We start from the raw sequence: 20,505 nt of genomic DNA on the forward strand, positions 1-20,505 counted from the left end.
GGCTGCACCTTGAGCCTTGTCTTCTGTGAAGCAGCAGTAAAACAGCTCTCAGTGAAGGCCGGCTACTTGCCAGCGCCCGGGGCACTTGCTGCAAATGGCGGCGCTGCCTACAGCCCCGGGCCGGGCCGACCCCGAAGGCACTGGGATGCCAGTCCCGTCCCCTTCCCTCCAGTCCCGTTCCCCGCCAAGGGAAGCGTGCCTCCCGTCTGCCAGCGTGAGGGTTCCACCTCTCGGCAGTACCGGGGACCGCTGGCTAAGCTCTGCCCTTGGTGCCGGCAAGACAGGCGCTGCACCGTATGGGTCGTGCTCTGGTGTGTCGTGGGGTTGTCTCGCTTGCTTTCCAGTGCGAACCGCCAGGCATCTCTTATGTAGACGTTTTCATCAATGTAATTCCCTGGCTTCAGATCGGCTGGGGTTGTTGGGTCTTCCTATTCCACCTTTCCACCTCCTATTGGCACCCAGGGTATTTTTACTTGATGCTCTGTAAGTGAAAAGTCCCGTGTCCCTCCCATCCAAATGCCTGTGAACTGAGGGAATTCACAAGTTTTCTTTTTTCCCCTTGTTGAGAAAAAATGCCTGACGAGGCTAATGAACATAGTGCTACATGTGGTTAATAATTAATGAAAAAGTGCAAGGCAAGCACAGATAGCTACTGGAAAAGCCCCAGAAATTTCTTGAGATTAAAATTCTTTAGCTGCTTCTGGTGACTGCTTCCTCACAGGACACAAGAATATAAGGAAAATACAGAAAATTCCTGTTTCCAGAGTATCTGGAAAAGAAGTGAAATCTCAAAACAGGTAAGGGTAAACTCACTCATGTTTGAAAACGAAGGTGCCTCTGTACTTTCACCATTTAATCTGACCTGACAAATCTGCATAATTTGTTAAGCATTAAGCTAGTCAGCATTTAGGAAAGGTAGTGAGCATTTAGGAATGTAGCATGGTATGCTAAGCGTAATTCTGTTTTAATTGGCGTGTGCTTAAGCCAATTTTGTTGAAACAGTCAAGAGTTCATGAAGTATTTTAAAATCAAAACTTTGCAGTTCACAGCATTTTTAAGAGAATCTCTTCTTAACACTTCTAAAAATCGACACGAGGGCACTGTTGGTAAAGTGGAGCAGTCTGGAGGGGTGGCAGTACCTCTGAATGAGGGTGTAGTAGGCAATCTTGGAGCTGAATCCTAGCTGACAAGGAAATTTTACTAACATTTTCAGATTTAGTCAGAGAAAAAAGTTACTATCTGCCTGAAAAAACAGTTCTCTATTTGTAGCTTTCATTGTAAATGTGTCCCATTGGGTTTGTCCTCTTGTAGAGGTCTTGTTTATGGCACAGGGACTAGAGCAATCCCCATACACTGACATTACTATTTTATGCATGGCTAAATGTAGAACAGCACAAAATATTTAACCATTCGTGGGGTTCAGAAAGCAAGAAGATGATGAAATTGGAACTGCTGTTCGTAGAATTATAGCTGGAAAAGGAAAGGGGAATAAACTGACAATTTTTACCATTTACCATTTAAATTACATGAATTTACTATTTATGTCAATGGTAAATAAAAGAGAAAAAAATAGATACCCTAATGAAAATGTGGTGAAAGCAGAGTTTCCAGTATGATTACGATGCACGCTGAATGATTTCCTAAGGAGAGCAATACTTGAGGGAAGAGCATCCTGGAAGCCTGATGTTCAAATTGTGCATAGGCACCAGTAACAGAGACTAAAAGCAAAGTGGGGAAACTGGAATGTCTGTTGCAAGAACAGCGAATTTACTGAAACCAAGGGATTTTTAGTTACACAGCTATGTCCTTTCTGCACACATAATGGGATAAAGCTGTTTTTTCACTGTCAGAGACTGTCATCTGCCCTGTCTGTCCCATACTGTGAAGTTAGTAGAATGAAATAACGGGACTTGGGAAGGTGGAAGTTTCTTCTGTTTATCTGTGTAGAAGGTAGTATAAAAGCTCTGTTAGCAAAGAGATTGCTGAAACCTCATGTTTGGGATCAAGGAGATGGAACAAGACAGTTTTCAAAGGTGTCTGCAAGCTGGCACATTAACCTTCTGGAAGTGCAGGAAACTTAAGATTTATTTTGCCTTCCACCTTTGCCAGTCAGCTGTTACTGTTGAACTTCTCATGGAAGCTGTGCAGAGCCAAGGTAAGTAGGTGAGAGGATGGGCAGTGAGTGGCCTTTGAGATGTTGTTACACTGTAATGGAAAGAAAATCACTAAAGGTCATTTAAAGTTGTTGATGTTTCTTTGGACAGGCAATTGATAAACATCCCTGGGAAATTTCCCTGTTGCTTCAGTCCTTCCCATGTTCTCCCTGTAGTATATGTTTCTTTCTCTGTTCCTTCCATTAAACATCAAAAAGTGGTCACTTCGTTCTTTTGAGGCACCAGAAATTATACTTCTTTTTTTTTTAATTGCAGATAATGTATTTCATAATCAGCAGAAATGCATGGCCACCAGTATTTTGTAATACCATCATTTGTAACTGAAAAAAATTAGTCTGACCTATACAACAAGCTCAGCTTGCTTCCAGAGTATCCTAATCACAACCCTGTTACCGAGCTCAGCTAAGGCTGTTGCCTTCGCATGTACACAGACCTCCAGTGTTCCTCCAGTGAGTGTCTTCCCATCTAACCAGTCCTCAGACTAGTTTCATGTTCTATTTCTTTGCAAAGATACCTCTACTGTAGAAAACATTTTGAATGCAACAACTGTTTTGTTGTATGTTTTTCACTTTCTTTCTTGATCCTGTGCAGATTGTATCTCCATTTATTCACAAACAAATAAATAAACAGAAGAAGAGATCTTATGGTGAATAGTTAATACTTGAAAGCTAAATTAGGATTTTATTATTAGTTTCTTTGTCAGAGAGCTGGGAAGAACCTTGAATACTTAAAAGGTTGCTCTTACAGTTCACTGCTCAATAATACTATACCGTTTATTCCCTCTTGCTTTTGAAAGGAACGCTTGTTTTTAAAATTTTAAAAGTTTGATGAGCTTAGTGAAGGTGTAACAGATTTTAGTTTTACCTTTCCTGGCTGTATGTTTTCAGAGGAATTGGGTGGTTTATAGAGAGTCAGATATAGTTGAATGTTGTTATTCTTGTATTGTCAGGTGTGTTACTTTATTCCTGATTTTATTCTTTGAAGTTTCAAAGGCAAACAATTAGAGAGATTGCGTCTCTAAGATGACAACTGATGTGAGGATTAATGGCAGCACATGGTATTTTTTTCCATTGATTCTCTATGAGTTGAATGTTGTGCTGCAAGTCTGGATGTTTAGGAGTATGGGGTGACCTGAAGGCAAAGATGTGACTCCACTACTGTGCAGCCTATGAAACAGTCTCTATATAGGTTTGTATTTCCCAGTCTGTTACATACAGACTATCTTTACAAGGCTGAATATGAAGCAGAGAGATTAGGAAAGCCTTGTAGTAGTTTGAACAAAGGTAAGGTGAAAAGATTTCCATTGCTGAAAGGGGTATAAAGAGAGAGGAGATGGGACTTTTCTCAACACTGGAGACAATTGAAGCCCTAGTAGCAGTAACTCTGCATTCCAGTAGAAGCTGGAATACATATAACCCTAAGTGAGGGTTATAATTAGCATTTCAGAGTTTCAAGCCAGTCTTGCCAAACTTGGGTTTGTGACATTTCTTATGCTTCAGGAAATTCCTTTTCTTATATACCAAGTATCAGCTACTGTCTCATTGCTAGGGTAACATCAAGCACTGGTGTTAGCAATAGTGTAATGTAATTTGGAGTTCAAGGGATATGGTAACATCTTAAAATGCATAGAAAGATGCTACATAGAAAGATGCTACAAAGAGAATAATCTCTTCCTGGCTGGTGGACAGGATGTAAAGTAACAGGCTAAAACTGGTGGAAAAGTGATCCTGGAAAAAAAATGCACTGGAAGGTATCAGTTAGGAAGGCTATAAATTCGGTGTCAGAGTTCCTTAACAGTACCATTAACATAGGGACGTTAAATGCTTCCCTATGTTTTACTGTCATTTGCACTCAGTTGTGCTGTTGTCAAACTGTTTCATTCAAATGAGAAAGACCTCACAGTTTTTAGATTTTCTTTTCTCTGACACGTGACAGCGCAGGTGCAGTTAACTTGATATAACAGGAAGAAAATATCATTACTATGACTACTTAGTTGTGTAAAAAAGCAAGATGAGAAATACTACGTGATGGTTTCTGCTTTAAAAAACAATCTGAGCTCAGAAAATCAGAAACAATACAGCTACCTGTAGGTCCACGTGTATGAATTTGAAGGTGAATATACATTTCCACATAGACTGACTGGCCAGGCTGAAGGTGGCTGAAATGCCAGGGAGATGGCTGAGAGACACCTTTTCATCTCAGACAGTACCATAAAAGAACTGGTATTTCAGTGGGGCTCATGTGATCCCTTTCTGTGCTGTTCCTTTAAAGGGAGGGAGAGAGCATGAGTGTGAAGGATTTAGGAGGAGGTGACATTTCTTTAATGGCATCCTGTGGGTGCATTATCTTGCAGAGACCTTTTTCTTTGTATCTCACTCTGATTAGCACATTTCTTTGTGAAGTTTTAAAATGCTTGGGCAGTTTTCCCTGAAGAAATACATGTGCCTTCCAGCAGTTTTAAATTGCTCTTGATATGTTTGATATCCTTATACATCTGCAAACCCATCAGAATCTTGCTGAGCTCTTGACTGAAGTGCTTCCTGTGGTAATTATATTTTCTGCAGTTTTAACTACACATCATGTGAAAAAGTGTTTCCTTCTGTCTGTTTTTAATCTATCTTTTAATTTCACTGAGTAGTCCCTCTTGGGCTTTTGAAATTTGAAAAACAGAATAAAGTTCTTTATCTTCTCCCTTTACTCTTCTTTCCCTTATCCTTCCCTCATGTTGTTCTGTTTTCAAAGCTAACCCAGCCCACTCATTTGCATCTTCCCTAGAGGAGGGGGTAAGTGTCTTTGAAATCTTCTCTTAAACTCCATGAAGGCAGTGAATTCTTTTTGAAAGTGAAAATCTGAGAGAATATTGAGTATTCCAGAACTGTTCCAGCAATTGATCAAAAGTCACTAGAATATTTTTTCATATAATTCACCAACTTACTCCTATTAGATCCAAACTTCTTGCTATTCTTGGTACTTACTAAACAGAGGTTTTCATTCAGCAGTGCCACCAAGGCTGCTTAGGCAGAGTCCATCAGTTTGGCTCTTAAGATTTTTGGAGGCTTAATTCCACCCTCCCTGTGTATGCTATGTTACTTCAGAATTAATTTTACTGAGCTTCCTGAGACTCTCTACTTCCTGTTCAACATGTGACATTGACAGTTTTCCTCCCCAGGTGCTGTGGCTGCATCTTTAGTAGAAAAGAAAAAAGAAAAAAATGAGTGTAAGGTGATGTCGTTTCAGTGCAAGCTTTCATATGCTAAAAAATACAAACACATACATACATACCCCCCCAGTAATGTGGCTTTCATGTGTTTTAGGCAGCTGAGGTAGAGGAGTCTGCCAAACCTCATCAGCAGGAGCTGTAATTGAGATGGGACACCTTGGTAAAAGTTTAAGGTTTAAGCAATGTCTTTATAGTAAATATGAAAAGGTTAATAATTAAAAGCACCTTTTAGATGATCTAAATCTGTGGGGAAACCCTCCTCCTTTCAGTAAGTTTCCAAAATATTGTGTAAATAAAATTTTACGTTACAGTGGAAATGCAGGGAAAAGACTTGATTGTAGAGAAATAGCTTGAAAATCTCTGAATGACTATATTTAATGTTGTTTAGTATTAAAGACCAATGGTAAACAGCCAACCTTCATAGGAAATGCAGATACAGAATTATCATTGCCCAGAAATAGATATGGGTATTCACTGATTGGTCCATTCACTGTAATTAACCAATTCAACTGATGAATTAAAACTAACTAATTAAGTAATAAAAACATTTAACAAGTTTTGCAAACAATACCAGCATAAGCATAGCTTTAAAGAATGTGCATAATCAAACAGAAAACATTTCATAACCCAGCTAGAGTGCAAGTACAGGCAGGGCCCTGCCACATTCCTGAATGGTTTCACCAATAGCCATGTGGCCTGAGCCAGCACTAAAAGCAGCCAGCTCTAACTGGATGCACACATTACATTTACTCCCATGTTTTTCCTTTCTTTCTGTTTTTCAGCATTTTGATAATTATTTTTTTTTCTGGCATAATCCCCTGTTTCTTGAGTATTATTTTCCTCCAAGGAAATTTATATTTAATGTTGGCATCTGTCCCTAGAATCCTTCATTTTATCATGTCCTAGAATTTATTTAATTATTTAGTAATACCTTCCTTGTCATGGTTGTTGAGGATAATGACATGCTGCTGTGCAGCCTTTACTCAGGTGGGTATGTAAACTCATGCCTGTATATGTAAAGCTCCCGTTACAAGATCTTTCCGGGCTCTCGGAAGTCCTTTATTTTCTGGTTGCTAACATGACAGGTCTCTCACACTTGCTCTCCTGTTTTCTGTTGCCTTGCACATGCCAGAATTCTTTTCTTGGCACTGCTAACTGGGATGACGACTCATCCCCTCATGTGCATGCCTTAGAAGCTTTTAAATGTGTCCATTATGTGCCATTATCTTTAGATACCTGGAAATCAGGTAAACAGATGCTGATTCCTGAGTACCTTTTGCAGGACCACAGTTCTGATGCCTGCCAAACCAGACAGGATAGGTGCCTCATTCTGTTAGGCTACTGAGAATAACATTTATTATGATGAATACTTTTAAATTCAAAAAATAAAGCCCAGAGCTTTACAAATATGTTTCGTGCTAATGAAAGATAAGACACACAAAAGACTAGAATACATTATTATGATTATATGCAAGTGTAAGGATTCTCTCTAGCTGCATCAGCAGCTTAGCTAGTTCTGCCCTTGACATACAACTTTTGTATGAATCCATGGCTTGGGTTGTTCTTATCTTTACCTCCTCCTTTTCAAGGTTACTGATGCATATTTCTGTTTTGCATCCTAATGGATATATTCCTGGGTTTGGGTGATTTCCTTTCTAGCACTATCCAAGAATCTGAAGTACAATTATATTTTTTTATCATTTAATCTTCCTTTAAATAAAACCTTTTTATTATTACAGCAATTTGTTACCCTATTGAAGTTGTTCTGTTCACCCCAGTAGTTACTTAACTGTGTAGGAATCCTTAAATGACTTTTAAGATTGAGTGGTGAACTCTTCATTTGCTGCTGCTGTGGCTTCCTCACACATTTCCGTCCAAAGTTAAAAAACAAGGAAAAAAGAAAAAATCTCAGTCTTTGCTGCTACAACTTTTTGCTTTGGAGGTTACTTTGGGCAACACTTTTCTTTTCAAGGGGAGATTTCTTATCCTTTTTAATATATATTTCTCAAAAATACATTATCTGCTTTTGATACAACATTTTTTGATGTAATACCTCTTCATGAGTAGTTCTTTAAGGGCACACAAATTTAGGCAACGTTTCATAGCTGGCAGGCAGTCAGGTATTAAAGGTGGAAAGACAGTGTTGTTACTCTTAAAAAATAAAACACTTCATTACAGATCAGTAAGTACTGTCTGTTAGCACCTTCTTTCTCACCTTTCTTACTTATCCTGCTGTTGAAAATGGCTGCTGAAAGCCATGGTTTAGATACCTTTTTTATTCAGAAAATCTTTCCTCCAGTATCTGAAGGAGGCACATAGGGATGCTGGGCACGGACTCTTCATTAGGGTCTGTAGTGATAGGACAAGGGGTAATGGGTTAAATCTTAAACAGGGGAAGTTTAGATTGGATATAAGAAGGGAATTCTTTCCTGTTAGGGTGGTGAGGCACTGGAATAGGTTGCCCAAGGACGTTGTGAATGCTCCATCCCTGGCAGTGTTCAAGGCCAGGTTGGATGAGGCCTTGGGTGATATGGTTTAGTGTGAGGTGTCCCTGCCCATGGCAGGGGGTTGGAACTTGATGATCTTAAGGTCCTTTCTAACCCTAACTATTCTATGATTCTATGTTTCACTGTATTTGATACCGATGTTGTGAAGGTTCTGTGGTAGACCTTTTGGCTCGTTTGTGCTGTTTTACTAGGACAGGCAAATTCACACACCTTTGATTTCTCTTGCTTGTCCCTTGCATAGACGCCATAGCTTCATTCTTAAAAAGAACTTGTGGTGGAGGCTATTTGCTGCATTTTGCCTTAAAGCTTTTTTTTTTAATGTATATTTTATACCTAAAATACAAAAATTTGTATGAAGAAGGGTGATTTTATTCTGAGGCTTTGAATGTTACTACATCATCCTTACATTACAGAGTACCACATCTAGTATAGCTGACTTTGCCAACAGGTATTGATTTGGCATCTTTTTTGCAGTTCCTGCTGCTCGTCACTACTCCATGTTATAAGTGAACAGGGGACTTGTTTTCAGAAGAGGATTGGTCTTTTGAAAAAAATACATTTTGTTTCTGCAGACTACTGGTAGTTATTTTAACAACAGAAACCTCTGATAGGTAGTGAAGATGCTGTGAAATTACTAAGCTGATGCACCAAAATGCGTTGTATCCAGAGCAACATAAAACATCCTTTTGCTCAAGACAATTATATGTAAAGGAAACTGAAGGGTAACACAACAAATGTCAGCCTAGAAGCACCATTTGTTTTTGTGAAAAGCAGCAGGAAGGTTACCTTTTCAACCAAATAAGAAACAGTATGAATATAAATGGCTTATTCAATAGATATTCAACAGGACAGAGAGAGAAATGTGAAATGGGTAGTGCTAGATGATGGAGTGTAGCTGAGCTGTGAGTACAAGAAGTTGTGTCCTCTTCTGTAATTTGTATGTTATTCTCTGCCTCACTGCACAGGGTCTCTACACTCCCAGTTCAATCCCAATCCCAATATTCAGTTTATTTTTCCTGGGGAAAAAAAATAATTAAATTTAGATGCATAATAAGGATGTGAATGCGGCTTCACTGTAAGAAAACCCACAGCTCCACCTATCTCTATTCCAAATGCAACAGGCAGAGGCATAGCGAATGTTTTGAATCTTAACACATGGTCTGGATCTCTTATTCCCCTGTTTTCTGCATGCTAGTTGAGGATGCTTCTGGTCACCTTGCCATCACAGTTTTACAGCTTGTCTTTCTTGGTAGCAGCAGTAGCACCCAGCAAAGCTGTAAGCTGCAGAGCTGAAGAGAAATGTATTGTTTTGAGGATCCAGAAATATTGCTGGGCTTTTTGTGACAGCTTGCTATTGCAGGACTGGTAGAAACCAACTGGTTTTTGTAGTATCCATTTAATATGTAACATTATTGCTTATATCCAGAGGAGGTCCGTGAGGTTGATAAGGGGCCTGAAGCACCTCCTGTATTAAGAAAGGCTGAGAAAGTTGGGGCTGTTCAGCCTGGAGAAGAGAAGACTGTGTGGGGACCTCATAGCAGCCTTCCAGTATCTGAGGAGGGACTACAAGAATGCTGGAGAGGGACTCTTCGTCAGGAACTGTAGTGATAGGACAAGGGGTAATGGGTTTAAACTTTAGCAAGGGAGATCTGGGTTAAATATAAAGAAGAAATTCTTTACTGTGAGGATGGTGAGGCACTGGAATGTGCTGCCCAAGGAAGTTGTGAATGCTCCATCCCTGGTGGTGTTCAAGGCCAGGTTGGACATGGTCTGACATGGTCTAACGTGAGACATTCCTTCCCATGGCAGGGGGGGTTGGAACTAGATGACCTTAAGATCCTTTCCAATCTAAACCATTCTATGATTATATGGATTTTTTTTTTCAGTGAATAAGAAGTGTCTTACTTTATGAAGAGGTCATATAATTTATCCCTTGTTTGACATCACATGAGTTATTTTCTTTATCTTAGCAATGTTGCATGTTTGGAATATGCTTAACATGCATTGTACTTGCAGTTGAAGAATCTTGAATTAAGTCTTTTTTTTATATAGTAGATTAATTACTCCAGTTATTTTTCTTGAATACTGCAGCTGCATAACATGTAGACTACTGACCTGAGTTGTATGAGTTTGTTACTGTGTAAGATACAGTAAATAAATCCTAATTTTGATGAAATGTTAGTGTAATTTTACAAGCAGAAAATGTATTAAGAAACAAACTTAACAACCAAGTTAATATATTAACTGCTTGTAAACCATTCACAAGTCAGCGAATGTAGATGCAGCAGAGCAGTTTTCTTAATTTTTGCTTCAGTGGGCAGTAGAAATAGGTTTATGTGGAAATACAGGTGACCTGCCAAAAATCTCAGGCAGTTGAAGATGTGAGGGATGTAACCAGAACAGCCATAAGACATCACAGATGTGAATAACAAACGCTGGTGTGCAGCATATCCTGTATGGGTGGACACAAGCTGATAGACAAAGATAATGTTAATTGTAGTGTTGGAACTGATCAAAGCTTATCTAACACAAAAACAACAATAATAGCTGAATAGTTAAGATCTAAAGGTAGCTTGTCTAAAAATTGCTTGTGTGATTTTGTATAAATGTGGCAAGATGCTCAGTAAAAGGTGATGCAGTCTGCACACATGATCTGCCTCCATCTCATACTTCACTGCAAATGGCGCCCAAACAGGGACTCTTCAAAGTACCCCCAGTGAGCCAAATGGGAGAGAGAACGACGCATTCATCCTTCCCTGCAGGTATTTTGCAAAGGTATAAGGAAGTGGCCGGGGTAGCATAATGGGACAGACTGCAAATAAGTCGCAGCAATTACATCACCAAATGTTGATGCGGATTACAAAGGAGCAAGGGTATCGTGTGTCCTCCCAGAAAGTAACTCTTTTGCTGTTATGGATAGGACGCAATCGTCCTTGGTACCCTTCTACAGGCTCTTATTAAATACGGAATTGGAAGCATGTTGGACAATTTAAGAACTGTACAATCCAATGACCATGATATTAATCCTGATCATTTAATTACCTGGCGCATCATTTTTGCAGCATGGTAGCAGATGATAACCTTTCACAAACTGACTCCGTTACTGTACTCTCAGATCACCCGAAAACTGTGGGAGAAAATGTTTTGATTGCACTTGATAATGCTGACATGGCTGATACAAATGAAACTCCAGAACACATTTATGAGGAGCCTGTGCACATTCATCAGACTCCTGTTGCTGCTCCTGCGGTTCTGCTGCCTAATAATTCTGATGCTGACCTGGGCCTATTGATCCAGAAAAGGACCCTGATTTGTATCCCCCATATTCTCATGATAAATGGGCAGCTGTAAAGCTGTGAAGATGTAAAGCTGTAAAGTGAGATGGGCAGGGGATGCGGATGTATTGTGTGATTTCCCTATGGTATATGTGCTGGATCAAGACCTGCAGCGGGAAGGTTTCTTGTATGCTCTTACCAAAGATATCAGGCGAACAGTGATGGACTATGGACTTGGGGCCCCATATACAACTCATTTGATAGTCTCTCTGTGATACTCATGTACCAGAAGTTGGCAAATACAAATATGTCCATGATTCTATTGACCCTTGGAGACCTTTCTAGATATTGCCAGCCACTTCTTCTGACATAGGCTGGCCCCCTGTGTCGGAATGAGTGTGCATTTTGGTCAGTATAAAAGCCCGAGCCTCGTGATGTGGGGGAGGCAGAACCTCATACCACCCGGATCAATGTTGACTCCGCAGGGACACCTGCTAAGGTTGAGCCTACCACCTCACACTGTGATGATGCTTCTTGGAGCTGGTTTCCTGATCGTCTTCAAAGGGTCCTTGTGCCATGTTCTGTACATGGGGCCATGTAGTGGGGGTAATGATTGTCTGGATTTTGTGTTTCAAATATTGTAGTTGTGTGGAGTGTGAGTGTGGGATCCCTTGTGTGTGCATGTGTGTTTGTGTGTGTGTGTGTTGAAGGCAGACGGTGTTCTGTGTATTTTTTATTGTCATGTTCACGTGAAAGTTTTTAATGGGTATCAGATTAACATTTCGGGAAAGAGAGGGTTAATGCAAAAGTGCGGTTCCCGGAAGGAATTATGGCTGCTGCTGAGCAGGCCGGCATTTGTAGCCAGAGCAGAGTGAGTGACTTGAAAAAAAAAACAAACAAACAACAAAAAAACGAAATGAGGAAGGAACCAGCCCAGCTCCTGTATTTCCAAGCTGCCTGGCTGGGTAATGACACAGCAAACTTGACTGTTAATACTTTGCAGTTTACTTCTGCAGCTGCTTCACGTTCCTTGTGCATCAGAATGCTTCTGCTTTAAGCAAACACTTTAACCTGTCTTCTTCTAAAGAACTGATAACCTGGGGGAGGGGGTGTATTTTTATCCTCCTACCTACAGGTCAATGAACTGCCTGCAAAGTTTGTCAAGCCTTGCCATGAGCTGGACAGACAAGTGGAAGAACCCGATGCCTCAGCTACAGGAGCTGACCATGAATACCCCAAGCAAAATGAGATAGAGGAAGAGAAAAACGAGTGATTGCAAAACATCACTTGGGGCAACTGAAAAGTAACAATTTGAATATGTGTGCTTGTAACATAGCTATTATTAGAAGCTGTGATTTTGTGTATAAAACCACCTGTATTTACTAGCCAGTTGCTAATAAGAAACTACACCTTGTATTATATGATTTGTCACTTGTAAAAGAGATGTTAAAGCATGCAAATTTGCAACACCTGCTAGAAAATGCTAAAGCAAAAGCTAGAAAGATTCTAATACAGTGGTAGTGTTATAAAGCAGGTAATGGGCAAATTATAAAGCAAATTACGAGGGTGGGAGAACTCCACTGGTAAGAAATTTCTTTGGCTGGTCCCCCGTTGCCATCATCATCTTCAACATGCTGTTGCACCCTGTAGTAGTTATACTGCTAATGTAAAACTCTGTGTGTTTTGCCATAGTAGCAACTTGTTACTGGATGAGGCAGGTGAAACTCTGCATTGACAGTGAGGTGCCAAGGACCAGGGTTGGCCAAATGCCTTCTACCACAGTCAAGGGCAAGACTGGGTTGGCCTCTGTGTTTGCCACCAAGAAGAATCTTCAGCTCCACCATTGGCCGCAAACCAGCAGGCATTGGGTGGTGGGGACACATGCCATGACAGATGATGTGAGGGATGGCCTCCCCTGTTATCAGAAAGCCATCCAGGAGAGAAGGGCAGGCCCAGCAGCCTGTGGTTGGTATGAGATATGATCTAGTCCAAATGCCCTGCTCAGGTAGGGTCGTCTAAAGCAGGTATTGATTGTAGACATATAAAACAAAAAAGGGGGCGTTCAGGGAGTCCTGTGTTCAGCAGTAGCAGTCATTTTTCTCACTTAGTACCTGGTGCAGTGCTGTGTTTTTGACTTTCAGCCTGGGAACATCGCTGATAACACCGATGTTTTTAATTGCTGCTCAGTAATGTTTACTCTGACCATGGGCTTTCTGAGTCTCATGATCTGCCAGGAAGGAGGGGAAGCCAGGAGGAAGCAGAGACAGGACATCTGACCCAAACTAGCCAAAGAGGTATTCCATATTACAGTACGTCATGCCCACTATATAAACTGGGGGCAGTTACCCAGAAGGGCTAGATCACTGCTCGGGTTGAGCTGGGTATCAGTCGGTGGGTGGTGAGTGGTTGTATTCTCTTCCCTTGTTATTTCCCTTATCGTTATAATAATTATTATGGGTGGTAGCAGTAATGGTTTCTTGTTATACCTTAGTTACTGGAATGTTCTTATCTCAACCCGTGGGAGCTACATTCTTTCGATTCTCCTCCCCATCACTCCAGGATTGGGGGGTGAGGAAGAGGGGGAGTAAGCAAGCAGCTACATTGTTCTGGGTTTCCAGCTTTGGTTAAACCACAACAGTTGTTTCTGCTGCCCAACATGGGACACGAAGGGTTGAGATAACGACAGATCTGACCGGCGTATGTCTAATCATATTTGTGACAAGCATTCATTGTTTCGGATTAGTCATCACAGTGCTGATTTATTGGCTCTCAACATTGTTGCTCTTGATCTCGGAGTTTCAGCATGTTGTACCTTACTTACAGCTGGTATTTTCTGTGTTAATGTTTATTGGCTGGGGGCCTTAGGCTAAGGTTCTTGTTTAATTGTACTTTATGGCAATGACTTGTAATACAATAGACTCATTGATCATGAAACTGATCTGGCTTTCGTTCCCAGTGTGGTCATCACCTCTATACTGTAGGACGTATATAATAGAAGTGTTCAGCAATTACACGTCTTCTTTCTCCTCCTCGGGTGTTAAACCTTTGAGGGGGAGATTCCCACACACCCTAGTGACAAGTATAGCAGCTACTCTAACAGATAACGCAGCTACTCCAACTCCAAGCACAGCAGCCTCACCAGCCCCTGTGACAAGTACAGCAGCATCATTTGAGACTTCTGAAGGTTTTGAATGGCCTTTGGGTACCCTTGAGACCTGCCTGCTGATTGTGATGCGGATCACCATGTTGGCACACATACAGAGTGTGTTTTACCCATGACCATTTTGTCTGACCTTGAAAGTTAAGCAGAGTCAGGTTTGGGCCTTGACTAGGATTAGAGGATGATATAGCAGGACAACCAAGAGTTTTTCGCAGAGGCTGGGACAATCATGAGTGGCAGGGTGTCTGGGACAGAATGGGCAAGTATCTGGTCCACTGGACCCCTCCAGTGCTTTGGAAGTGTCGGAGATGGATGGCAGCTGTATGGAGTCTCCAATGACAAGTTGCAGAAACTACTGAAGGATAGGGTGAATGGAGTCAGTTTGCCAAGATGAAAGCCATCCAGCTGGCCTTGGACATAGCTGAACAAAAAAAGTGGCCAGTACTTTATATTGACTCACGGATTGTGGCAAACGTCCTGTGGGGGTGGTTGCATCAATGGAAGCAGAGCAACTGCCAACAGAGAGGTAAACCCATCTGGGCTGCTGCACTGTGGCAAGATATCACTTCCTGAGTGCAGAAACTGTTGGTGAAGGTATGCATGTAGATGCTCATGTACCCAAGAGTCGGGCCACTGAGGAACACCAGAACAACCAACAAGTGGATAGATCTGCTAAGACTAAAATGGCTCAGAAGGACTTAGATTGGCAACATAGGGGTGAATTATTTTTGGCCCGGTGGGCCCATGACACTTCAGGCCATCGGGGCAGAGGTGCAACATATAGATGGGCTCATGATCGAGGGGTGGACTTAACAGTGGGTACTATTGCCCAGGTTATTCATGAGTGTGAAACGTGTGCTGCAATTAAACAAGCCAAGCAGTTAAAGCCTCTTTGGTATGGAGGATGATGGCTGAAGTACAAATATGGGGAGGCCTGGCAGATTGACTACATCACATTCTCTCTCTTGCCCTGAAAGTCTTTTACAAGAGATGGAGCCTGACATCATGGACCAGATGAATTCAGCAGCTTTATAGGGATTGGTCCATGCACTAAGGAATGACCTCTCTCTGTGGATCTATATATATGTACATATATGAGATAAGAGTGATGGTATATTGAAAAATGTGGGACCTGAGCATGACGTGAATGGTATGGAATAAGGGGTGGACGTTGTCCTGGGTTCAGCAGTAGCAGTCATTTTTCTCAGTCTTAGTACCTGCTGCAGTGCTGTGGTTTTGACTTTCGGCCTGGGAACAGCACTGATAACACTGATGGTTTTAGTTGTTGCTCAGTAATGTTTAGTCTGACCAAGGACTTTCTGAGACTCATGCCCTGCCAGTGAGGAGGGGAATCCAGGAGGAAGCAGAGACAGGACACCTGACTCAAACTAGCCAAAGAGATATTCCATACTACATCATGCCTAGTATATAAGCTGGGGGCAGTTACCCAAAAGGGCTAGTTCACTGCTCGGGTCTGGCTGGGTATCACTCGGCGGGTGGTGAGCAGTTGTATTCTCTTCCCTTGTTATTTCCCTTATCATTATTATTATTGGTGGCAGCAGTAGTGATTTGTGTTATACCCTAGTTACTGGACTCTTCTTATGTCAACCTATGGGAATTACATTCTTGTGATTCTCCTCCTCATCACTCTGTGAACAGGGGGAGAAATGGGGGGAGTGAGTGAGTGGCTGCATGGTTTTCGGTTGCCGGATGGGCTTAAACCATGACACAGGATTAACCTCACAAGAATGTATAGCAAAAGCTTGTTATGTTTTGAATTTTTTAAGTTTGTCTAGTTTTGATCTCTTCCTGCAGTACAGAGCTTGCAATGTCTGATGGACAATTCCTTGCCCAAACCACCGATTCTATATAAAGTCCTACATGATAACGAGTGGAAAGGACCAGTGCCATTGCTGACGTGGGGTCGAGGATATGGCTGTGTACAGCTATCTACAGGGCCATACTGGCTGACAGCGAAATGTATAAAGCCCCAGAACTCAACAACATAAAGAAATGACAGTGACAGAAATCTTTGTAATATCTGTGCTATTATGTGTGACCATGGGTAATAGACAAGTATAATGTGCATATTTATTAAATCCCCCATTATTCCGACCTGTTACATGGTGGGACAGGGAAACACCAATTTCAAATGTAGAAACAACATGACTGGTGGAAAGATTCCAAATGGATTCCACCCAGTCCTAGTGATTTAAGTGACAATGTAACATTGAAAAATGCTATGTTTTATATGGATACTCCTCCGATTTGCCTTAACGAATATAGAACAAATTGGGCTCTCCAATGGTGTCTGGGAGTCACTGGTATGCCATATGTTACAGGGATTCAAGTGACTTCAAATCAGACTAATTTTACTGAAACAATGCTGGCTGGAGTAGTGGGTGGTTATGTTCATTATACAAGACAGCCATCCTTGCCTGTTTGCTCCCTGAAAATATATAAGTCATTACACCAAGTTCAATGGAAACCTTGTTTGGGGGAGAAACCCTAATGATAAATCAGGCAGCAGGAGAGGTCATTGATTGGGGCCCTAATGGCACTCTTCATAATTTAATCTTGCATAATGGGGGTCTATCTGGCCCCGTATTACAATTATCTGCCTCTCACAGTCTTTCAAACATTAAAACTAATATGTGGTGATTGGCCCTTCCTTTTATTAATGTTACAAGAGCTGATTTGTTTAGAATACATGATGGTACTAAAATAACACACTGTATTCATTCCTGGAATCAATCACACACTTGTACTACACATCCATATGTGTTGGGAATTGCAGTGGGCTTAACTATTAATTCAGGGAAATTAACCTATGAAATAAAAGCAGAAAAAAATGATTTTTAAGACATGTATTTCTCCTACTGATGTCACGGAAACTGCTAATATCATACCTTTTAAGTGAAGAGCTTCTGCCTAGCTACTGGTGAATCTCGCCCAAGAATGGGAAAGTGAAGGAGGTTTAGATCACTTTGTTTGGTTGTTACAAACAGATATTCAAGACAGAAAGTGTAGAATTAAGCGTTTTCTAGGTTGGTTTTTATTTGCTATAATATCGGCTATCATAATATTAGCTGCTGCATCTACTGCTATTGCATCATTAACAGAATCAGTATAAATGGCTCACACTGTTAGCCAGGCTTTGCAAAATGTCACTAATGAACTTAGTGTTCAAGCCACCACTGATGAAAAGATAATGATTCGCTTAGATGATTTAGAATCTGCAATGTTATGGTTAGGAGATAAACAAGAAGCTTTGCATATACATGTTTCTCTACAATGTGATTGGGAGTTCCACAAGCAGGATATGTGTGTTACCTCATTACATTGGAATCAGTCTATACACGGATGTGATATAGTTAAGAAAACATATTCAAGGGGCATTTGATACTAATCTACATAACAGAATCAGTGTTGTCAAACATCAGTTGCAAGAGCAATTGAAAAACCTACAAAGGACGCAAACAGAACCAGTTCTAAAAACCTTAAGAGATGATCTTTCACAGGTAAATCAGAAAAATTGGTTTTCTGCATTAAATTTACAAACTTGGGTATATCTAGGTATCAGATTATTGTTTAAAGTAAATTTTGTAGTACTCTTGGGAATAGCTATTAACGTAATACGTGCCATCAAAATTAAACACAAGCAGATCATGTTTATGTTGTTGTTAAAAACAAAAAACAGGAATTGTGGGAATACAGGTGACCTGCGAAAAATCTCAGGCAGTCAAAGGTGTGAGGGACCTAACCTGAAAGCATCACAGATGTGAATAACAAACGATGGTATGCAGCATATCCTGTATGGGTGGACACAAGCTGATAAACAGAGATAATACTAATTATAGTGTTGGAACTGATCAAAGCTTAGCTAGTACAATACCAACAATAGCTGACTAGTTAAGATCTAAAACCAGCTTGTGTGATTGTCATGGTTTAAGCCCAGTCAGCCACGCAGCTTGTTCACTCACTCTCCCCCCTTCCTCCGCCCCGCTCACAGAGGGATGGGGAGGAGAATCGAAAGACTATAACTCCCACGGGCTGGGATAAGAGCAGTCCAGTAACTAAGGTATAACAAACCACTGCTGCTACCACCAACAGTAATAATGGTAAGGGAAATAACAAGGGAAGAGAATACAACCACTCACCACCTGCCGAGTGATACCCAGCCCGACCTGAGCAGTGATCTAGCCCTTCCGGGTAGCTGCCCCCAGTTTATACAGTGGGCATGACGTGCTGTGGTATGGAATACCTCTTTGGCTAGTTTGAGTCAGGTGTCCTATCTCTGCTTCCTCCCAGCTTCCCTCCTTCCTGGCAGACCATGAGACTCAGAAAGTCCTTGGTCAGACTAAACATTTGAGCAGTAAATAAAACATCGGTGTTATCACACTGTTCCCAGGCTGAAAGTCAAAACCACAGCACTGCAGCAGCTACTAAGACTGAGAAAAATGACTGCTACTGCTAAACCCAGGACAGTATCCACCCCTTATTCCATACTGTTCACGTCATGCTCAGATCCCACATTTTCAGTCGACCATCACTCTTATCTCATATATATACATAGAATCAAGAATCATAGAATCATAGAATAGTTAGGGTCGGAAAGGACCTCAAGATCATCAAGCTCCAACTCCCCTGCCATGGGCAGGGACACCTTGCTCTAAACTATATTACCCAAGGCCTCATCCAACCTGGCCTTGAACACTGCCAGGGATGAAGCATTCACAACCTCCCTGGACAACCTATTCCAGTGCCTCACCACCCTAACATGAAAGAATTTCCTCCTTATATCCAATCTAAACTTCCCCTGTTTAAGTTTGAACCCATTACCCCTTGTCCTATCACTACAGTCCCTAATGAAGAGTCCATCTGCAGCATCCCTATAGGCCCCCTTCAGATACTGGAAGGCTGCTATGAGGTCTCCACGTAGCCTTCTCTTCTCCAGGCTGAACAGCCCAAACTTTCTCAGTCGATCTTCATACGGGAGGTGCTCCAGTCCCCTGATCATTCTCGTGGCCCTTCTCTGGACTTGTTCCAACAGATCCATGTCCTTTTTATGTTGAGGACACCAGAACTGCACACAGTACTCCAGGTGAGGTCTCACGAGAGCAGAATAAAGGGGCAGGATCACCTCCTTCGACCTGCTGGTCACGCTCCTTTTGATGCAGCCCAGGTTATGGTTGGCTTTCTGGGCTGCAAGCGCACACCGCTGGCTCATGTTCTCATCGACCAGCACCCCGAAGTCCTTCTCTGCAGGGCTGTTCTGAATCTCTTCTCTGCCCAGCCTGTAGCTGTGCCTGGGATTGCTCCGACGCAGGTGTAGGACCTTGCACTTGGCATGGTTAAACTTCATGAGGTTGGCATCAGCCCACCTCACAAGCATGTCAAGGTCCCTCTGGATGGCATTCCTTCCCTCCAGCGTATCAACCGAACCACACAGGTTGGTGTCATCGGCAAACTTGCTGAGGGCACACTCAATCCCACTGTCCATGTCAGCGACGAAGATAAATATATATACATATATATATACACAGAGAGAGAGAGAGATCATTCCTTAGTGCATGGGAATTCCCTATAAAGCTGCTGAGCCCATTCTTTCCAGGATGTCATGCTCCATCTCTTGTAACAGCCTTTCTGAGGAGGAGAGGCTGTGTGCACTGTTCACACTCGTGAATAACCTGGGTAATAGTGTCTATTATTAAGACCACCCCTTGATCATGAGCCCATCTGTATGTTGCATTTCTGCTCTAATGGCCTGAAGTGTCATGGGCCCACCAGGCTCAAAATAATTCACTCTCCCCTTCAGCAGTTTCTGCAACTTGTTGTAGGGGACTCCATACAGCTGCCTTCCATCTCCAATGCTTCCAAAGCACTGGAGGGGCCCGCTGGATTGGACAGTTGCCCATTCTGTCCCCCACACCCTGCCACTCATGATTGTCCAGCCTCTGCGAAAATCTCTTGGTTTTCCTCCTATATCATCCTCTAATCCTAGACAAAGCCCAAGCCTGACTCTGCTTAACTTTCAAGGTCAGACAAAATGGTCATGGGTAAAACACACTCTGTATGTGTGCCAACATGGTGATCCCCATCACAATCAGCAGGCAGGTCTCAAGGGTACCCAAAGGCCATTCAAAACCTTCAGAAGTCTCAAATGATG

General features: G+C 41.8%; 1 long non-coding RNA gene across 1 annotated transcript in view; it reads left to right on the forward strand.

Annotated features, from left to right (window-relative positions):
- The first annotated feature begins 370 nt into the window (after positions 1 to 370).
- The window catches only part of LOC133221054 (uncharacterized), a 32,310-nt gene continuing 12,175 nt past the window's right edge, over positions 371 to 20,505 (forward strand). The window contains exon 1 of the long non-coding RNA XR_009727880.1: positions 371 to 797. This is a non-coding gene — a long non-coding RNA (uncharacterized LOC133221054). The remainder of the gene's footprint in view (positions 798 to 20,505) is intronic.

This window comes from Neopsephotus bourkii, unplaced genomic scaffold, assembly GCF_033783945.1.
Source record: "Neopsephotus bourkii isolate Nb327-2 ecotype Australia unplaced genomic scaffold, CSIRO-AGI_Nbou_v1 NB_1508, whole genome shotgun sequence".
NCBI lineage: Eukaryota > Metazoa > Chordata > Aves > Psittaciformes > Psittacidae > Neopsephotus > Neopsephotus bourkii.